At 39.9% G+C, this 17,056-nt stretch overlaps 1 protein-coding gene across 2 annotated transcripts in view; it reads left to right on the top strand.

The window, feature by feature from the left end:
* The window catches only part of LOC126080894 (membrane-spanning 4-domains subfamily A member 6A-like), a 55,307-nt gene that overhangs the window by 24,080 nt on the left and 14,171 nt on the right, over positions 1–17,056 (top strand). Inside the window, exon 1 of one of the 2 annotated variants that reach the window (XM_049892096.1) lies at positions 14,669–14,735. The exons of the other annotated variant lie outside the window; for it this stretch is intronic. The gene's annotated coding sequence lies outside the window, so the exon portion shown is untranslated. Of the gene's footprint in view, positions 1–14,668; positions 14,736–17,056 lie in introns of those variants that run through there. 2 annotated transcript variants of the gene reach the window in all.

Below are 17,056 nucleotides of genomic sequence, written 5' to 3'. Positions count from 1 at the left end.
AGGCAGTTGTTCAAATACAGCAAGGGGATACTGCATGGCTTAAAATCAGGAAAGATATGCATCAAGATTGCATCCTTTCACCATAATATTTATTCAGTCTGAATGCTGAGCAAATATTCTGAGAAACTTGACTATATGAAGAAGAATGTGCAATCAGGATTGGAGAAAGACTGATTAACAACCTGTGATATACAGGTGACACAGATGCTTCCTGAAAACAACGAAGATTTGATTACACCTCAACATAAACTAAAAAAGGAAACAAAAATCTTCACAACTGGACCGATAAACAACATCATGATAAATGGAGAAAAGATTCACCTGTCAAGGATTTGATTTTCGTTGAATTTATAATCAATGCCCATGGAAGCAGCAGTCAGGAAATCAAATGACTTATTGCATTGGGCAAACCTGCTGCAAAAGTCCTTTTCAAAATGTTAAAAAGCAAAGATGCCACTTTGAGGACTAAGGTAAGCCTGACCCAAGACATTGTATTTTCAATCGCCTTATATGCAAGTGAAAGCTGGACAATGAGTAAGGAAGACCAAAGAAGAATTAATGCCTTTGAATTATGGTGTTGGCAAAGAATATTGAATATACCATCAACTGCCAGAAGAAAGAACAAGTTTGTCTTGGAAAAAATACACCCGAAGTGCTCCTTGTAAGCGAGGATGGCGAAACTTTGTTTCATATACTTTGGACATGTCTTCAGGAGAGACCGGTCCCTGGAGAAAGATACCATGCTTGATAAAATAGAAGGTCTGGGAAAAAGAGGAAGACCCTCAATGAGATGGATTGATATAGTGGCTGCAACAATGGGCTCAAATGTAACAAAGATTGTGAGGATGGCACAGAACTGGGTGGTGTTTTGTTCTGTTGTACATAAGGTCACTATGAGTTAGAACCAACTTGGCGGCACCTAACAACGACAGCAATCTTCAAACATACACACAGAGAGACACACAAACACACATGTATTTATAATATGTACGTGTAATTTCTGTTTGTAATGTTACCATCTGTCTTATTGAATTTTCTTATTTTTATAGTAGTTTGTAGTTGATATTTTTGAATATTTCTTAAATAACTCATATTCCTATTTAAATGATGTTAATTTTAACTTTTTATTTTAACTATTTATCCCTGGAGAAAGACATCACGCTTGGTAGAGGGTCAGCGAAAGACAGGAAGACCGTCGATAAGATGGATTGACTCAGTAGCTGCAACAATGGACTGAAACATAAGGATTGTGAGGATGGCACAGGACAGGGCAGTGTTTTGTTGTGTTGTGTTATACGGTCAGCATGAGTCGGAAGCGACTTGACAGCACCTAACAACAATTGGGTAATATTTTAAACTCAGAAGAGTTCACGTAACAGTAGTCATTCTTTCTTGCTTTTAACTTTAATGATATGATTCTGGAGTTCTTTTTTTATTTTTATTTTTTTCTCTTATTGTACTTTAGATGAAAGTTTACAGAACAAACTAGCTTCTGGTTAAAAATTAGCACACATTTTTTGTGACACTGGTTACCAAACCCACTACATGTCAACACTCTCCTCTTCTCATCCTTGGGTTCCCTATTACCAGCCTTCCTGTCTCCTCCTGCCTTCTAGTCCTTGCCCATGTGTTGGTATGCCCCTTTAGTTTTGTTTTATGGGCCTGTCTAATCTTTGAATGAAGGGAGAACTTCAGGAGTGGCTTTATTACTGATCTAAAAGGGCATATGGAGGCTGTACTCTCAGGGTTTCTCCAGTCTCTGTCAGACCAGTAACTCTGGTCTTTTTGTGTGAGATAGAATTTTGTCCTACATTTTTCTCCAGCTCTGTTCAGGACCCCCTATTGTGATCCTTGTAAGAGAAGTCAGTGGTGGTAGCCAGGGACCATCCAGGTGTACTGGACTTAGTCTGGTGGAGGCCACAGAAGATGTGGTCTATTAGTCCTTTGGACTAATCTTTCTCTTGTATCTTTAGTTTTCTTCATTCCCCCTTGCTCCCAAAGGAGAGCAGCAGAGTATCTTAGATGGCCGCTCACAGGCTTTTAAGATCCCAGACGCTACTCACCAAAGTAGAATGTAGAACATTTTCTTTATACACTATGTTATGCCAATTGAGCTAGATGTTCCCCAAGACCATGGTCCCCACAGCCCTTAGCCCAGCAATTCCATCCCTCAGGGAGTTTGGATGTGTCTATGGAGCTTCTGTGACATTGCCTTGTACAAGTTGTGCTGGCTTCCCCAGTATCGTATATTGTCTTACCCTTCACCGAAGTTACGACTTACCTATTGTCTATTTAGTGTTTTTCCATCCCCACCCCTCCCCTCCCTCGTAACCATCCAAGATTGTTTCTTTTTGTGTGAAAACCTTTCTACGAGTTTTTACAGTAGTGGTCTCATGCAATATTTGTCCTTTCGTGAATGACTTTTTTCACTCAGCATAATGTCCCCCAGATTCGTCCATGTTGTGAGTTGCTTCACAGATTCATCATTGTTCTTTATCTTTGCATAATACTCCATTGTGTATATGTACCATAGTTTGTTTATTCATTCATCTTTTGATGGGCATCTAGGTTCTTTCCATCTTTTTGCTATTGTGAACAACGCTGCAGTGAACATGGGTGTCCATGTGGCTATTCGTGTGAGGACTCTTATTTTTCCAGGATATAATCCTGGGAGTGGGGTTGCTGGATTGTATGGTATTTCTATTTCTAGCTTTCTAAGGAAGTGCCATATCGTTCTCCAAAATGGTTGTATCATTTTGCATTCCCACCAGCAGTACATAAGAGTTCTAATCCCCCCCGCAACCCCACAGCCTCTCCAACATTTGTTATTTCCTATTTTTTTGATTCATGCCAGTAATGCCAGTGTGAGATGGTATCTCATTGTGGTTTTAATTTGCATTTCTTAATGGCTAGCATTTCCTCACGTGTCTGTTGGCCTTTCGAATTTCTTCTTTGGTGAAGTGTCTGTTCATTTCCTTTGCTTGTTTTTTAATTGGATTTGTCTTTTTGTTGTAGAGGTGCTGGATTTTCTTGTGATTTTAGAGATTAGAACTTTGTCTGATTTTTCATACCCCCAAATTTTTCCCAGTCTGTAGGTTCTGTTTTTACTCTTTTGGTGAAGTTTTTGATGAGCATAAGTGTTTAATTTTTGGAATATCCTAGTTATCTAGCTTATCTTCTGGAGTTTGTGTGTTTTTGGTTATGGTTTGTGTCTTGTTAATGCTGTGCATTACTGCCTTTAGTGTTGATCCTGTTTTTTCTTCTACGATCTTTATAGTTTTTGAGTTTATGTTTAAGTCTTTGATGCATTTTGAATTAGTTTTTGTATATGGTGTGAGGTATGGGTCCTGTTTCATTTTTTTTGCAGATGGACATCCAGTTTTGCCAGCACAGTTTGTTAAAAAAATTGTCTTTTCCCCATTTGATGGACTTTGGGGCCTTGTCAAAGATCAGGTGGCTCTAGATGGATGGATTTACATCTGGGTTCTCAATTCTGTTCTACTGGTCAATGTATCTATTGTTGTACCAGTGCCAGGCAGTTTTGACTACCATAACTGTATAGTAGGTTCTGAGGTCAGATAGTGTGAGTTCTAATTTATTCTTCTTCTTCAATGGTGCTTTACTTCTCTGGAGCCTCTTCCCTTTCCATATAAAGTTAATGATAAGTTTTTCCATCTCTTTAAAAAATGTTGTTGGTATTCCTTTGGGGATTGCATTGTATTTGTAAATCACTTTGGGTAGAATTGTCATTTTCACAGTGTTGAGCCCACCTATCCATGCGCATGGTACGTTTTTCCTTTTATGTAGATCTCTTTTGTTTTCTTCTAGTAGAGTTTTGTAGTTTTCTTTGCATAGGGCTTTTACATTCCTAGCTAGTTGTATTCCTTTTTTTTTTTTTTAAGGGCTATTATAAATGGTATTGTTTTCCTGATTTCCTTTTCATCACTCTATTGGTGTATAGGAATCCAACTGATTTTTGCTTGGTTATCTTGTGTCCTGCTACTCTGCTGAAACTTTCTATTAGTTCCAGTAGTTGTCTCGTGGAGTCTTTTGGGTTTTCTAAGTATAGTGTCATATCATCTACAAGTAGGGACAGTTTAACTTCTTTGTTATCATTTTGGATGCTCTTTATTTCTTTTTCTTGCCTTATTGCTCTAGCTAGGACTTCTAGCACAATGTTAAATAGGGGTGGTGATAAAGGTCATCCTTGTCTTGTTCATGTTCTCAAGGAGAATTTTTCAGCCTCTCTCCATTAAGAATGATGTTGGCCGTTGGTTTTGAATAGATGACCTTTATTATGTAGAGGAATTTCCCTTCTATACCTATTTTATTGAGAGTTTTTATCAGGAATTGGTGTTGGACTTTGTCAAATGCCTTTTCTGTGTCAATATAGATGATCATGTGATTCTTTTCTTTCAATTCATTTATGTGGTGGATTACGTTGATTGATTTTCTAATGTTGAACCATCCTTGCATACCTGGTATGAATGCTACTTAGTCATGGTGTATTATTTTCTTGATATGATGCCAAATTTTATTGGCTAGAATTTTGTTGAGGATTTTTGCATCTATAGTCATGAGCAATATTTGTTTGTATTTTATTTTTTTGTGATGTCTTTGCCTGGTTTTGGTATCAGGATTATGCTGACTTCATAGAATGAATTTGGAAGTATTCCTTTCTTTTCTATGTTCTGAAATAGATGAGTAGTGTAAGCTCTTCTCTGAATGTTTGGTAAAATTCTCTAGTAAAGCCACCTGGGCCAGGGGTCTCTTTTGGGGGCAGTTTTTTGTTTGTTTGTTTTGTTTTGTTTTTACCTTTTCAATCTCTTCTCTTGTTATGGGTCTCTTCAGATTTTCAACATCTTTGTGTTAGTGTGGGTAGATAATGTGTTTCTAGAATTTGTCCATTTCCTGTAGGTTTTCAAATTTGTTGGAATATAGTTTTTCATAATATTCTGTTACGATCCTTTTTATTTCAGTTAGGTCTGTTGTAATGTCTCACATTCATTTCTTATTTGGGTTATTTGTGTCCTCTCATGTTTTTCTTTTGTCAGTTTAGTCAGTGGTTTGTCAATTTTGTTGATCCTTTCAAAGAACCAACTTTTGGTTTTGTTGATAATTTCTATTGTTTTTCTATTCTCTATTTCATTTATTTCTACTCTGATCTTTATTATTTCCTTTATTCTGGTGGCTGTGGGCTTCTTTTGCTGTTCTTTATTTGTTCAAGTTGTGTAGCTAATATTTTGATTTTGTCCCTTTCTTGTTTTTGATGTGTTCATCTATTGCTATAAATTGACCTCTGAGTACTGCCTTTGCTGTGTCCCAAAGGTTTTGGCATGGTGTGTTTTCATTCTCGTTTGATTCTAAGAATTTTTTTATTCCATCTGATTTCTTCTATTAACTAGTGTTTTTAACCAAGGCGTTATTCTGTTTTAATGTAGTTGATTTTTTTTTCCCTTGGTCTTCCTATTATTAATTTCCACCTTGATGGTGTTGTGGTCAGAGAAGATACTTTGTATTATCTCAGTGTTTTGGATTTTGTTGAGGGTTGCTCTGTGGCCTAAGATGTGATCTATTCTGGAGAATGTTCCATGTGCATTGAAAAAGGATGTGTACTTTGCAGCTATTGGTTGAGGTATCCTATATATGTCTTTTAGGTCAATTTGGCTGATTGTGCCCCTTAGCTCTTCTGTATCTTTGTTGAATTTCTTTCTGTTCTGTCCTTTACTGAGAGTGGTGTGTTGACGTCTCCTACTCTTATTTTGGAACTGTCAGTTTCTCTTTTCAGTGCTGTTAGAGTCTGTTTTATGCATTTTGGAGCCCTGCCATTGGGTAAACAGATGTTGATTATGATTATGTCTTCATGATGGATTGTCTTTTTAACCATTATGTAGTGCCCTTCTTTGTCTTTTATGGAGGATTTTTTTTGTTTTGTTTTAAAGTCTGTTTTATCTGAGATTAGTATTGCAACCTCTGCTCTTTTTTGGTAGCTGTTTGACTGATATTTTTTCTCCATCCTTTTATTTTTAATAAATTTATGTCTTTGTTTCTAAGGTGTATCTCTTGTAGATAGCATTGATGGATCCTGTTTTTTTATCCATTCTGTCACCCTCTGTCTCTTTATGGGTGCGTTTAGGCCATTTACCTTCAATATAATTATTGATTAAGTGTGACTTTATTGCTGCCATTTTGTAGTGTTTTTTTGTGTGAGTGTGGTGCTAACATTTTCTTTGCTCCTCTTACACTCCTGTGCTGAATTCCTTTTGTTTGTGATTTTTTTCATTTCTTTTGTTTTTGTATATATATATTTTTTTTTACTGACACCTTATGTTATTCTTTATTAAGATGAGTAGGCTTGATAACTTTCTTTGTGGTTACCTTGAAATTTACCCTTATCTTCCTAGGTTTGAACCAGTCTATTATTACTACTTGGTATCGCCTTGTCTTCCACCCCTTTAGAATGTTCTACACCTGCATTGTTTATTCCCTTTTTTTATGTTCTGACATTGTTGTCCTTTACAGATTAACATCTCTGGTTTCCTGTTGTAATTCTTTTGGTTTTGGATAGTCCTTGAGGGTTCATTTCCTAGGATGGTACAATCTTGTGTCCTAGATTCAGGCCGTGGTCTGATGTTGTTTGTTCTCAGACTGAAGGACTCCATTTAATAATTCTTGTTATTTTAGTTTGGATTTTAAATATCCCCTTAATTTCTGTTTATCTGGAAATGTCCTAACTTCACTATTATATTTGAACAAGACTTTTGCAGGATATTTTTTTATTGGTTGGCAATTTTTTTCTTTCAAGATTTTATATATGTCATCCCATTGCCTTCTTCCCTGCATGGTTTCTGCCAAGTAATCAGAGCTTAGTCTTATTGTTCTTCCTCTGTATGTGACTTTTCATTTTTCTTGAGCTGCTCTCAGGATTTTCCTTGTCTTTGGTTTTAGCAAGTGTGATTATAATATGCGTTGGTGATTTTCTTTTGGTGTCTATCCTATATGGGGTTGGTTGAGCTTCTAGGATGGCCAGCTTTTCATCTTTCATGATATTAGGGAAGTTTTCTGTCAGCAATTCTTCAGTGATCCTCTCTGTGTTTTCTGTTTTCTCCCCCTGTTCTTGTATTCTGATCACTCACAAATTTTTGCTTTTCATTGTATCCCACATAATTTCCAGGGTTTATTCATTTTGCTTTGTTCTTTTTTCTGATTTTTTCTTAAACAGAGTTGTATCCAAGTGTTTGTCTTCTACTTCACTGATCCTGTCTTCCATCATTTCAAAACTGCTCCCCAGCCCTCTATAACACTGTCCATTTCTAATATCTGGTTGGTTTTTTGTATGGTTTTTAGTTGTGAATTTATTTTGGCATTTTTTCGCTGTATTATTGTTTCAGTCATCTAGTGCTGCTATAGCAGAAATCCCACAAATGGATGGCTTTGACAAAGAGAAATTCATTTTCTCACGGTCTAGTAGGCTGGAAGTCCATATTCAGGGCTTCAGCTCCAGGGGGAAAGCTTTTTCTCCCTGTTGGCTCTGGAAAAAGGTCCTTCTCATCAATCTTCCTCTGGACTAGGAGCTTCTCCATCCAGGAACCCCAGGTCCAAAGGACACGCTTTGCCCCTTGTGCTTCTTTCTTGATGGTATGAGGTCCCCAACTCTCTGCTTGCTTCCCTTTCCTTTTATCTCTTGTAAGATAAAAGGTGGTACAGGCCACACCCCAGGGAAATTCTCTTTACATTGGATCAGGGATGTGACCTGGGCAAGGGTGTTACAATCCCACTCTAATCCTCTTTAACATAAAATTACAATCACAAAATGGGGGACAACCACACAATACTGGGAATCATGGCCTAACCAAGTTGACACTTATTTTGGGGGGGCACAATTCAATCCTTGACAATTATTTTCCTGAATTCTTCCATTTTTTGTCTGTATGTTCCATTTTTTTGTATGCCTTTTCCATGAATTTTTTTTCCTCATTTTTGTCTGCTTTTTGCTTCAACTCTTGGATAGCTCTGAATATTAGAGATTTGAATTCCATATCAGGTAGCTCTAGTGCCTTTTCTTCTACTGGAAAGTCATCTGGTGTTTTATTTTGGACACCTACTGGAGCCCTCCTGTCCTGTTTTTTTTTTATATGTTTTAATATTGCCTGTTTTGGGGGGGGGACATTCAATAGTTATTTTCTTCATTTACTGATTGTGTATTTGTTTGTTTCATCCTGCTTTTTTGTTTTATTTGGTTATGCCTGAGCAGGAGGGTTGTGCATTCTTTGTTGTTTGTTCATCTGTGGTCACAATATTTTCCACCTCCTTTTCCAATGGGCAGGGCCAGTCGCTCAGCTATGGTGGAGCAGGGCAGGTCCACCTGAAGGGGAGGGGTTGGGATGGGTTGTTTGTGGCATGTACTAGGGCCAACAGGGTGGGCTGGGAATCAATGCAGAGTAGGTTCCAGTAGGTCGTGCCTATGCTACTGGAGGGTGTGATGATCAGCACACAGTGCAGGTAGGCAGGAAGAGGGAGAAGGCTGTGATATGTGGAACTAAGATGGGTGTGGGAAAGAGGAGAGAGAAGTGAGAGGAACAGGAGCTAAAAATAAACAAGCAAAAAAACAGTGCTAAGGGAGCTTGCTGTTGGAATGGAGGTATGAGAAACTGAGAAATGGAAAAAAATCAGAAGGGAAAAGAAAAAAAACAATAATAAATAAAAATTAGAAAAAGAAAGCCTCCCAGGGATCCCACCAGTGCAGTTGCGAGGACTGGGGAAGTTCCAGGCCACATGGTACAGCCTGTTTAGAAGGGGAAGAGATGTCACATAGAGCAAGGAATTCAGGAGACAGGAAAATAAGGTAAATATAGAGAGATGAGAAACTGAGAAATGAAGAAAGACAAAAAGGAAGAAAGAAATGTCCCCAGGGATCCCATTGGTACAGCTGCACAGACTGGGGAAATGGCTCCCAAGCCATGTGGTACAGCCTGGCTAGAAGGGGCTCCCAAGCCTTGAAAAGAGAAAGAAAACAAACAAACAGAACAAAACAAAGCAAAACAACAACAACAAAAAATAAAAGCCCCAGGGATCCCACCAGTGTGGCAGCGCTAGCCAGGGAAGCAGTTCCCCAGTCAAAGGCTCCTTCACAGCCTTTCAAGAAGTTAAGATGGCACATGGATCCAGATGTTCAAGAGAAAGGAGGAGGAGGTAGTGACAGGTGAAGAAGAAACCAAAAGAAGTGGATAAAAACAACACCAGAAACAAAAAAACGGCACTTCAGGAGCCAGCCAGTGTGAGCGGGGCCAATCCAAGCATCAAGGGGCCAAAGTCAGTGCTTCCTGGCCAAGAGACTATGGCCAGTGGGAAGCAGAAGAGGCAGAACAGCAGGAAGGAGAAAGACAGGGGAGTGGGAAAGCATATATCCCTGGTTACCAGGTGCTCTGTTTCCTTCTGGGAGCTCCTTGAAGCTGCTTTCCCCATACTCCCTGTCCACTGATCTCTGATGTGGGTACGAAAAATCAAAGTGGCACGATCTCTGTACTTCCCAAATAGCTGAGAAACCCCAGCCAGCTATGAAGCAGGGGAGTTCAAGCAGGGAGGAGAAGGATGAGGGGTAAGAATGCATGCAGCACTGGTTATTGGGTGTTCCATCTCATGCTGGGAGCTCTGTGAAGCTAGTTTCTTGTACAAGCTGTCCACTGATCTCTGAGAGGAGTCCAAGATGGCAAGTCCGTGCTGTGTTAGCTGATAGAGGACCTCCGAACATATCTATCCTCGCTGTCTGTTCTCTGTCAGTTTCTTAATCCATTCTGTGCTTGACTGAGTTCTTTACCTATTCATTTGATACTTAGGGTTCCAGGATTGATGTTTTGTGTCTGTTTTATTTAGTCTTTTGGATCTTTGCTGTGGAAGGATGGCATGGTGCTTCCATCTATAGCACCATGTTGACTGGAAGTCCTTGAGACAGAAAATTTGGCAAAAAATATTGGTGATGGTTGCACAATGTAACCCAGGTAATTAATCTCACTGAATTGTACACGTGATAAATGTTGAATTGGCAAATGTGTTGTCTATATTTTTTACAATTAAAAATGTAAAATAAAAGTTTTCTCATACATATGGGTCTGTTTCCAGCTATGAATTTCTCAGGTACACAAAGATGCTGCACACTTGAGTTTGCTTAATTCTCAGTTTGAAGACTATTTTGCCCCCCTCCTCTTACACTTCCTTTTTCTTCTCAGTTAGGGAAAGAGATTTCCCAATCACTTTTATGAACCACAGCCATACTCAGCTGAACTACAGCTTCCATCCTGTACTTTCACCTGCAGGCTTCCTGTTAACCAACAGTAATACACCCACAGAACAACGATGAACAAGACTTATGTTCTGGCAACACTGTCATTTCTCCATTCCTACCTCAAGCACTTAGGGCTTTCTTAGTGCTTTTCTTAAGATAATATATGCATTAGTGGTGAGGAGATGGGCAGAGGGAGCAGAGGAATATATAAATGGAGGGAGAAAAAAGAGATGCTGCCTAATAGCTTCTGGCTTTGGTTTTTCAAAATTCCAAGATGCTATGGTTAACATGCTCAGCTGCTAACCAAAAGATTGATGTTTGAGCTCAAACAGAGGTACCGAGGAAGAAAGCCCTACTTCTAATTCTGAAGGTTCACATTCATTGATGACCCTATGGAGTGCTGTTCTACTATAACACACATAGGATCTCCATGAATTGACTGGTTTTAAAGAGATTATAAGTACTTCAGAAAGAAATACCCAAAAAGAAGAGTGCCTAGTGTGAAGTAGGAAAGGGGACATGCAATGCAGGGAGTTAATCATGAAAATTAAAAGAAGAACAGATGTCCTTTAGGGACTAGAAGAAGGTTCTTGTGGTCCTGAAGGGGAAGGAGAATGGAGAGTAGGTAAGCTGAGATGCAGATGGGGTCCAAAGAAATGGGTCCTGACATGAAGCTAAACCCACCTAGCTGTTTGGGGTCCAAATATTTAGGGCTTAATATTACTTTCCAAGTAGAAATTGTTGGACCAAGAAAGGCAAAAGAAAGAATAACTGCAGGGGGCTTCTAGGAAGGAATTATAGGGCCTCAAAGAGATTTTGGGGCCCCAGCATGGATGACAAGCTACAGAAAGATTCATGTGACTTTCAGACACCAAAGAAATGCAGTGTATAGAACCCATGGAACTGCAGGGGCCATGATGGCAGGAACAGGTATATTTTAAGGATGACATGCATATATTTTTATATTTTGAGTTAGATGACCACCAAAATTACTCTCTAACCTTGACTCCTGGTCACTATAAAATGTTATATGCTTTTGCAATCTACTGCAGGCAGAAGGGATAAATGAGGAATTAACTTTCCACCTCTTGGCAGAATAAGATCTAATAAAAAGAAATTATCTCTCAAATTAGTCAGCCACAAAAGGACAAAGGTAGTATGAGACCAGTATTATAAGAACTCAAGAAAAGGTTTAAACACAGAAGAAAACATTCTTTGATGGTTATGAGGGTGGGGAAGGAGGGAGAGGGGTATTCACGAATTAGATAAACCAAAACCAAACCCACAGCCATAGAGTCGATTTCAACTCATAGCGGCCCTATAGGACAGAGTAGAACTGCCCCATAGAGTTTCCAAGGAATGCCTGGTGGACTCGAACTGCCAACCTCTTGGTTAGCAGCCATAGCACTCAGCCACTACGCCACCAGGGTTTCCTTACTAATTAGTAGACAAGAATTATTTTAGGTGAAGGAAGGACAACACATAATACAGGGGAAGTCAGCACAACTGGACTAAACCAAAAGAAAAGAAGTTCCCTGAAAACAACCAAGCAGTTCGAGGGACAGAGTAGCAGGGGAGGGAGTCTGTGGACCATGGTTTCAGGGGACATCTAGGTCAATTGACATAACAAAGTATAGTATATTAAGAAAACATTCTGCATCCCACTTTGGTGAGTGGCATCTGGGGTCTGAAAAGCTACCAAGCGCCATCTAAGATGCATCAATTGGTCTCAACCCACCTGGAGCAAAAGAGAATGAACAACACCAAAGACACAAAGTAAATATGAGCCCAAGGACAGAAAGGGCCACATAAAACAGAGACTTCATTAGCCTAAGACTAGAAGAACTAGATGGTGCCCAGCTACCACCAATGACTGTCCTTATAGGGAATACAACAGAGAACTCTGATGGAGCAGGAGAACAGTGGGATGCAGACCTCAAATTCTAGTAAAAAGACCAGACTTAATGGTCTGACTGAGACTGAGGGACCCAGAGGTCATGGCCCCCAGACTTTCTGTTAGCCCAAAACTAAAAGCATTCCCAAAGCCAACTCTTCAGACGAACATTAGACTGGACTATAAGACATAAAATGATACTGGTGAGGAGTGTGCTTCTTAGCTTGAGTAGACACATAAGACTATGTGGGCAGCTCCTGTCTGGAGGTGAGATGAGAAGGCAGAAAAGGACAGGAGCTGGTTGAATGGACACAGGAAATACAGGGTGGAGAGAAGGAGTGTGCTGTCACATTGTAGGGAGAGCAACTAGGGTCACATAACAATGTATATAAGTTTTTGTATGAGAAACTGACTTGGATTGTAAAATTTCAGTTAAAGCAAAATTTAAAAAAAGAAGAAATTATGTTCTGTTTCTTCCATACCTGAGTTTACAGAGATGCCACAGAAAACTCTTTTGCTCCTAGATGAGTTATTCTCAACAGGTTTTGACCTCCAGGGTACGTTTGGCAATATCTGGAGACATTTTTGCTTGTCATAATGCAGGGAGTGGGTGGGGGCGGAGGGCCTGAAATAGTGATGCACCTGGTACGTAGTAGATAGAGGATGCTGCTAAACAACCTACAGTGCCCAGGACAGCCCCCCACAAAGAATTATCTGGACCAAAATGTCAATAGTGCCAAGTTTGAGAAACCCTGTCTCTGATTATTAAACAGAATGTCTTACTTTTAATACCAGCCCTTTCTTTCCCACCCAATTCAGAGGAGAATATAACAAATAGTGTTACTAAGCTCAGAGACTAGAGAAGGTATAGGGATAGGGCAGGTGGTGAGGGAAGACGCATAATGAGAAAACAGAGACCACTTTAGGCACCTATTTTGTCGGGTTCTGTGCCAAGCACCTTACATGCGTTGGCTCACGTAATCCTTGCAAATCCTCTCAGGTGAACAAAACAGACTGGAGAAGGAGTTGCTACTCCATTCAGGGGATTTAACTGGTTTATTAACAAATTCCCTGAAATGGGAAAGGGGCATGTTTGCCTTTTAAAGGGCCAGGCTTCTTCTTTGTTAAAGCCCAGGAGGAGCTCTGCGCAGTCTTTTCAATGGACGCTGTAATAGGGAAATAATAGGGCAAATGCCAGGAAGGCACTGTAAAAAGACCCCTCTAAGGAGAAGTTCTGAGAACTAAGACAGCCTTCTAAATGTTTTTCTTAACTTCCTTCATTGCTAGCAGTGTTAATATGTGCAGTTAATTACCCAAGATCACGCTGTGTTTCTGGGTTCCTGCTGACTGCCTCCAAGGGAAGGAGGAAGCTTGTAGAGTGGAGCTGCCCAGCTGCTTCGGCAGGCTCTGGTACCCTTGTCAGCTGCATCTAAGACTGCTTCCAAAATTTAAAGAGGAGTAAAGACCTTCTCTCACAGCCATGGATAGTGTGAGTTTTTGTGGGTCCTGTTGAATGCTCCCACTCTGTGCCCCCTCTACAATTCCGCCAGTTCCCTAGAAATAACCTACTTTTTTGGAAGTGAAAATCTATTGTTAGAGAGAGTGGCCCAAGGAGGAAGTAGACAGTACTTAAGCAGTGAATGCCCAAAGGCTGCTTTCAGCCTACCCAAAGCCTGAAGAATTGGAAAAAGAAAAAAATATATACATAAAATAACAAAAACGGTGTTTTGTATATTTTATCATTACTTTTATTAGCTACATATTATTGAATGCTCCTTGAAAGCAATATAGCCATAGTAGCTATTATTAGCTTTACATTATTGAATGTTATTATTTATCTCTACTATTATTTCTGTCAATATTACTATTTTATTGTTTTTCGTTGTTGCTGTTTGTTGCCCTGGAGTTGATTCCAAATTGGGGTGACCCCATGTGTGCAGAGTCGAACTTCTCCATAAGGTTTTCAAGGGTGTGAACTTTCAGAAGCAGATGGCCAGGCCTGACTTCTGAGGCATCTGTGGGTGGGTTGAACCACCAACCTTTCAGCTAGTAGTGGAGCACTTATATTTCTGCCACCCAGCCACGTTTAACTAGATACTATTGAATGCTTCTTGGAAGCAGTATAGGCCTTTCATACTGCAATCTTGATAGCAACTCTCCAGTGTCGCTACTGTCACCCTATTTAATAGATTAAGAAACTGAGGCTCCAAGAAGAACGCAGACTTGTCTAATAATGAGGAGCTAGTAAGTATTGGGAAGCCAATTCACACATAGAGCTTCATGACTTGCATGCTCTCCCAATCATCAGTTGGTTCTATTTGTACTATGTCTGGACACACTAGGAGTTTGGTAAAAAGGAAGTACAGGCGTATTTCACAAATGTGCAATCTGTAAATATCACACACATGACATCCTGTGTATCCATAAACACTGGATTAAGGAGGAGCTAAGGATTTCCGAAGATGATGACAAGTAGGAAATGCTGGCATAGCCCAAAGGTAGTCTTCTGGGGACTTCTGAGAGCTCCACTGGCACCCACGGGCTGGTCCACAGGGACAGGTAGGCACTGCAGAGAGACTTTCTCAGCTCACAGCTCCCTTGCTGTGACTCCATTAGAGGCGAATATTTGACTTGAAGCTCCTTGAACGTGGTTAAGAGACACTAGAGCATTTTGGAAATAGGATGGGCAGGAAGAAGGAGTATCTGGTTTTCACTGTTTCTGCTGTTTTATAACTGCATGATTTTTGTGAGTCACTTACCCAAAGTCGCATAATCAGTGGGGGCAGAGAACTTGTATCTTCAGACTTTCTCAGGCTATTATGCAAACTGGGGAGTCCATGGGCTGAAAGTGGTGCAGGGAAAAGAGAGCTAAGCTGAGCTCGCAGCTAATACCACAGGCAACTCAATCCTTAAGGCTAACAAGTGACCTTGAACCTAGGTTTATGGTATGTTCTCATACCTCTCAGGCTGAATAAACTGAGACATGAAGCTGCCACTGTCACCTGAAAAGTAGGATGGGATAGGAAGTGGTGGCAGGATTAGTCAATTGTGCAAAAGTTTCAGATCCTGGGATAACTGGGTCAAACAGCTTTCCGTTGTGTGCATTCAGCTTAGTAATAATTATAACTGCAAATATTTATTCAGCATTAATTCTACACTATCGTATATGTAAAGTGTGTATTATTTCTTTTCGTAACACACTTTCTAGGAGTTTCCATAACTAGTACATCATTTTAATAACTAAGTAGGGTTAGGGTTGAAGGCACTACAGGACAATTCCTAGCAAAAACAACGGGTAGTATTAATGCTAATCAGTATTACTAAACTAAACTAAGAAAGCAGAGTTAGATAGTCTGAATAGCACAGAAACTGCGTAAGAAAAGCCGAAAAACAGAACACTTATCACATCTCATGATAGGTAGGTTAAGGCTGAAATTCATTCAATGTATGGCAATGCAATCATTGTAGGTGGGACTAGGGGAAATGGAAATTGCCCCTTGTATTGAAAACAGTCTTTTGTGACTGCCTCTGAACATTGGAACCTCTTGAGATTCATGCTGTTGATTTCTGAGATGTGTTTATTACCTGTAATGGATGTTGTTGTTGTTAGGTGCCCTCGAGCTGGTTCCAACTGATAGCGATCCTACATACAACAAAACTAAACACTGCCCAGTCCTGCACCATCCTCACAATCATTGCTATGTCTGAGCCCACTCTTGCAGCCACTGGTTCAATCCATCTCATTGAGGGTCTTCCTCTTTTTAGCTGACCCTGTACTTTACCAAGCATGATGTCCTTCTCCAGGGACTGATCCCTCCTGATGACATGTCCAAAGTACATGAATCGAAGTTGCCACCTTAGCTCCTAAGGGGTACTCTGACTGAACTTCTTCCTAGACACACTTATTTATCTTTATGACATTCCATGGTATATTCAGTATTCTTTCCCAACACCATAATTCAAATGCATCAATTCTTCATTCTTCCTTACTCATTGCCAGCTTTCGCATGCATATGAGCCTGCTGAAAACACCATGGCTTGGGTCAGGCACACCTTACCCCAGAAAAAAAAAAAAAAACAGTGCCTTCAAGTCGATTCCGACTCATAGTGACCCTACAGGACAGAGTAGAACTGCCCCATAGAGTTTCCAAGGAGTGCCTGGCGGATTTGAACTGCCGACCTTTTGGTTTGCAGCCGTAGCACTTAACCACTATGCCACCTCAGTCCTCAAAATGACATATTTTCTTTTTAATACTTTAAAGAGGCCTTTTACAGCAGATTTGGCCATTGCAATACATCATATGATTTTTTGACTGCTGCTTCCATGGGCATTGATTGTAGATCCAAGTAAATTGAAATCGTTGACAACTTCAATATTTTCTCCATTTATCCTGATGTTTATTGGTCCAGTTGTGAGGATTGTTGTTCTCTTTATGTTGAGGTGCTTCAAGTCCTCGTAGCTTTCAGCAAGCAAGGTTGTGTTACCTGCGTATCACAGGTTGTTAATGAGTCTTCCACCAATCCTGATGACCTGTTCTTGTTCATATAGTCCAGATTCTCAGATTATTTGCTCAGCGTACAGATTGAATAAGTATGGTGAAAGAATACAACCCTGACACACACCTTTCCTGACTTTAAACCATGCAGTATCTCCTTGTTCTGTTCGAGCAACTGCCTGTTTATCTTTGTACAGGTTCTACATGAGCACAATTAAGTGCTCTGGAATTCCCATTCTTCAATTTTTATCCATAATTTTTTATGATCCATACAGTCAAATGCCCTTGTATAGTCAATAAAACACAGGTAAAACTCTTTCTGGTATTCTCTGCTTTCAGCTAAGATCCATCTGACATCAGCAATGATATCCCTGATTCCATGTG

This window comes from Elephas maximus, chromosome 7 (assembly GCF_024166365.1).
Source record: "Elephas maximus indicus isolate mEleMax1 chromosome 7, mEleMax1 primary haplotype, whole genome shotgun sequence".
NCBI lineage: Eukaryota > Metazoa > Chordata > Mammalia > Proboscidea > Elephantidae > Elephas > Elephas maximus.
Note: the sequence above shows the minus strand (reverse complement) of the source record. Positions and strands in the feature narration are given on the sequence as shown.